The sequence below is a fragment of the Onychomys torridus genome, chromosome 11 (genome assembly GCF_903995425.1).
Source record: "Onychomys torridus chromosome 11, mOncTor1.1, whole genome shotgun sequence".
NCBI classification, from domain to species: Eukaryota; Metazoa; Chordata; class Mammalia; order Rodentia; family Cricetidae; genus Onychomys; species Onychomys torridus.
Window position 1 is genome coordinate 65,303,511 of NC_050453.1, and position 4,573 is coordinate 65,308,083.

A 4,573-nucleotide genomic window follows, 5' to 3' on the forward strand; every position below is an offset into this window, starting at 1 on the left:
TGCCTAAGAGCTCCAGAAAGGGGCATGCAGCTATCCCAAGAATGAACAAAAGACACACAAGGGTCACCCTGAGTGGTCAGACAGAGAGCCTGTGGAAAGTTGTTCATCAAATACAAGGCCTCCCAAGGAGGCTGTCACCTCAACAAAGTCGATGGCACCAAGTACCAGCACTGACTCCAGACTATGGCAGACCTGTGCCTACCATACAGTCTCTGAGTGATTGTGAATCGGGCTATGGAGTTACCAGGGTGAGGACCACTCAAAGGTGACCATCAAGGAATACCTGGGCACAGTTGTGGGAACAGGGCTCCATAGCAGCTTCAGAAGTTCACCTGAAGGTGATTACAACATGGTTACAGGCATCATTAGAGTCATAAAATAGCAATAACAAGAGTGTGACAAGGCAGCTTTAAGTTTTGAGCATTTTTGTAGTAGGGGTACAAGTTAGCAGGGAGTGTGTGTGTGTGTGTGTGTGTGTGTGTGTGTGTGTGTAAGGGGTGCAGGGGGCCTCTCCAGAACCACAGTGGCTAGCAATTGGTGCCCACCCCCATGGCCTGCCAAAGTCATGAATTTAAACATAGAGAAGCTGCCCCCTCACGTTGTCCACCTCATGTACAAGGAGATAACCATACCAACTGTAGGCCTACCTGATAGCATTGAGATCTTCCTCAATGAGAAGGACATTACCAACCTTCAGGTCACTGTGAAAGGCCCTGAGGGGACCTCCTATGATGGAAGTCTACTCTGTATGAAGATCCTATTGGGCAAGGACTTCCTGCCTCCCCATGCAAGGGCTACTTCCTGACTCAGATCTTCCACCCAGCTGTGGGTGGCAAGGGTGAGGTCAGTGCCAACATGCTCAAGAGGGACTCTGCGGCTGAGCTGGGCGCTGACATGTGCTGCTGACTGAGACCTGACTCAGAGTCTGCACTCAGCCAGGAGGCAGGCTGCCTGCTTTTGGAGAGCTGTGAAGAGTTCGCTGCCAGGCCCCCAGAGACACACAGTCAGCACAAGAGGCGGGAGGGCTGAGGCTACCTGGGACCTGGCCGGGGGCACCACAGCCTCCTCCACTGACCCCGTGATCCCTGGTGGCCTGGGAGAAGCTGAGGCTCCCACAGTCAAGAAGCATGCAGGTGAGTGAGATGTGAAGCTGCATCCATGGGAAGGCTGGACAGGAAGTGATTATTGAGGGGACAGGAAGTGAACACTGAGGCGACTCTAGTGGGCCCTTCTCCATCTTTCCTCCCTTCTGTACCTCCCCATTTTGTTTCTAAGTTATTTAAATTACAGCTGGGCTGGGGGTGGGAGTGGGGAGGCACCAGAACCTGGTTTTCTAAATAAAGTTGGAAGAGAAGAATACAGAAAAGAATGAGTGAAAGATGGGAAGAGAATGGGCCTCCTGTGCCAGCAGCAGACACTTCCTTCCTGTTCGACACACTGTTGGCACATCCCGGGCAGGAGCGGGGGAAATGGCGACACTCATGATCAATGGCAATTGGTCCCATGAATGCAGGACTTGTCTGCCCCTTGAAAAACAATGACACACCAGAAAGGAAGGCAAGAGAATTCACAGTGATGGGAGATTCTGTACCTTAGTTGAGGTGTTTGTCACACAGGTGCACACACCTACTCCCCTAAAAAAAAAAAATCAGATTTAACACTTCAGACCTGTGCAATTGGCTATAAGTGAATTTTGCTGGAAGCAAAGCCATGTGAAAGACCAAAACAAACAATAACAGAAGCGAATGGAAGCAGAGAATGTCCCCAGGCTTTGCAGCACAGGCCTCTAGGTGAACAGCCCCTAGGAAAACTCAGAGAGTCAAGTGTGGGGAGAATCACAAACCCCTTGTGTGTATGTTTTATTTGAGATGTGGTAGCTGAGAAAATTGCCAGCCAGGCAGCTTCACGGAGTGAAATGGGAGGGATCACGAAGCTGTGGTTGGGCGTGGGGCCTGGTCTCGGGAGAGCGTGACTGTGGGGCTTTGACTTGGTGGTAACTTAGAAAGATGCTTGCTTCTCTTTCTCTCTGTCCCTTCCCCATCCTATTGTGATACTGTGAGGGTTAGTCTTGATTGCCAGTTTGACAGTATCAAGAGTCACCTTGGGGACAACCTCTCAGCAAGTTTGTGAGGGTGTTAGTGGAGATGGGAAGACAGCCCCTAACTCCCACTCCTAACCAAGACGCTGTTTACAACTGATATGCCTAAGGAAAGGGAAACTCAGTTTTCTCCAATGGAGTGTCCCTGAGTATGCCACCCACACTCCAGGGCAGGCCCTTGGGGGTGTTTGGCCAACACAAAATGGACTCTGTGGTTCTTGATGCACTTTTTGTTCCATTTTATTTTGGTATTTTTGTCTTACTGGCTTTTTGTTTGTTTAAATTTTTTATTTTGTTGTTGTTGATTTATTTTTTGAGAGAGGGAGGAAGGGAGACTATGAAGTTGGGTGGGAGGGAGGTGAGGAGGATCTGGGAGGAGATGGGGAAGGGGAAGAAACATGATCAAAGTATATTATACAAAACAAATTTAAATAAAAATATATGGACAGCACATGCCATGAACTGGGTTCTCAGAATAAAAAGGAGAACATAATCTAAGCACCAACATTCATCTTTGTGTGGATGTTGGAATGAGAATGGCCCCCAAAGACTTGCCAGTTTGAATGCTTGGTCCCCAGTTACTGAAACCCTTTGGGAAGGATCTGGAGGTGTGGCCTTATTGAAGGAGGTGTGTCACTGGGGAGGCCTTTGAGGTTTCAAAAGATGCACCCCATTCCCAGTCTCTCTCTCTCTGCCTCCTAGTTGCCAATCAAGATGTAAACTCACAGCTGTTCCTGCTGCCACACCTTTGCTCTGCCATTACAGACCCTAACACTTTGAAATCATAAGCCTCAAATTAGATGCTCTCCTTTACATACTGCTTTGGTCATGGTGTTTTATCACAGCTCTGTGACAGTTAACATGATCCATTTAACCAGATCCTGAGTCACCTAAGAGACAACCCCCTGATCATGTCTGTGAAGGATTATCTAGATGAGGGTGATGAGGTCAGTTGACTCACTTTAGCTGTCAGTAACTGCATCCCGTGGACTGGGTTCCAAGAATGAATAAGAAAGGAGAAAGTGAGCATCCGTCTCTTCCTGCTTGCTGACTGTGGATGCACTGTGACTAGCTGTCTCATATCCCTACCACCATGCTTTCCCCACCATGATGGACTGTCCCCTTAGCCTGTGTACCAAACTAACCCTTCTTTCTTTAAGTTACCTTTGCCAGGGTATTTTATCACAGCAGCAACAACAAAAATTAACCAGTAAGGTTCCTAGGAGCCTCTGGCCATAGGATTTTGCCAACTGGTCTACCCATAGTCTTGCTTCTGTTTGAATACAATCTATGCTATCAACCCATTTTCACTGAACCTGGGGGCAAAGGCTCCACAATCCTGACAACAACCATATGTTACCCATGGGCAGGCATTGGCTCTCTACACTAAACATTAAACAGCTCTGTGCTTGGGGCTGTTTTAAAGAAAAAATGTGAAAATGGTCCGTGAGAAGGATGCTTGTTTACAGACTGACAAGGAGGCCTTGTTCTCCTTCAAGAGGGAACACGCTTCATGTCACTCAAGTTTCCTGCTGCCACTCTTGTGTATGTTGGCAAAGGACCAACAAAGCACCATGGGTATTGGTGGTGACACAGGATTGTCATCACGTAGGGCCAGTGAGAGATTTTATCTTTAAAAAAAAGTAAAGAGAGAACCCAATCCCAAACTAAACAAGGTGGAAAACACTTGAACAATAGCGAAGGTTGTTTTCTGATCTCCACACACACCCTGGCACCCATGTGTACCCGCACACACATGAACACATACAAACACAAGCTGGGCACGGCGGGACATGCCTGTAGTCCCAGCACTTTAGATGCACAGGCAGGAGGATTAGGAGTTTAAGGTCAGACTGAGCTACATGAGACCTTGTCTCAACAAAAGAACACAACCCAGGCAGCTACAACAGCCCCAAACCTCACACCTGTATTTTCTTATTCCTGGAGTCTAGAAGTCCTAACTTGTTCCACTGGGCTAAATGTGTCAGCAAGGCTGATTCCTTCTGGAGGAACTAGAAGGTTCAAGAAAAGAACACACTCTTTGCATTCTCCAGAGTTTGGAGGCTACCTACCTTCTTCGGCCTGGGATCCTGCTATAATATAGACCTACAGTGGCCCCCCTAAAAGTCAGGTTAAAGGTCTAGTTCCTAGACTCGTGCTATTGGGGGGAGATTGAAGAGGTGAGAGGCTAAAGGAAGGTTTTGGGTCACTCGAACATGCTCTTAAGAGGATTGTGTGACCAGGCTCTTCCTCCCTCTCTCCCTCCTTGCCCCCTCCCTCCCTTCTTCCCCTCACTTTAGTTCCCTCACATCATGCTCTCACATGATGTGTTGCGTCTCCACAGCTGCAAAAGCTCTGGAATGAGCAGACAATGGGCTTGAACAGCTCACGTGAGCCCCAATATCCTTTTTCCCTTTGTAAATTGATTCATCTGGAGTGTCTGTTGCAGTCACAGAAAGCCCACTAACACAGGCT

The 4,573-nt window shown here is 48.1% G+C and overlaps 1 pseudogene; it reads left to right on the forward strand.

The window, feature by feature from the left end:
- Positions 1-565: 565 nt before the first annotated feature.
- LOC118592837 lies at positions 566-1,141 on the forward strand (annotated as a pseudogene).
- Positions 1,142-4,573: the final 3,432 nt, after the last annotated feature.